A 499-nucleotide genomic window follows, 5' to 3' on the forward strand; every position below is an offset into this window, starting at 1 on the left:
ATAAGAGTTTATTTGTTACACCCAAATTCAATTCTTTGCTCTGCAGATAACACCAGAGGTGGAGTCATGGAAAAAAAAATTAGATGTGGAACTCCGAAAACACTAATTGTTCCTTATAATAACATGACTTGGGTTAGCTGTGAGCCTTGGCTTTAATGCCTGTGAAACAGGGATAAAAATAACAAATGTACATGTTTGTTATGTAAAGATTAAAGGAGTTTATTAAATATACAAAAGTGCTCTGTAAGTTGTGAAAAGTAAAAGATATAATGAATTTTTACTCTGGAGCAGTCAATAAGTGGCCATTATCAGCACTTTTCCTTTTCATACGTATGTTTTCCAACTCTCCCATTATCTCTGTATCTGTTCTGTGAAGTCTTTCCAAAAGCACCTACATCATTGTTCAATTCCATACCACTAAAACAGAGCTGAGACTTAATGAAGCAGCTGGCTGACGTCTCTTTGTATTTTTTTTAAAAAAAGAATTATTTTATTTATT

The sequence above is a fragment of the Tupaia chinensis genome, unplaced genomic scaffold, assembly GCF_000334495.1.
Source record: "Tupaia chinensis unplaced genomic scaffold, TupChi_1.0 Scaffold143886_1, whole genome shotgun sequence".
NCBI classification, from domain to species: domain Eukaryota; kingdom Metazoa; phylum Chordata; class Mammalia; order Scandentia; family Tupaiidae; genus Tupaia; species Tupaia belangeri.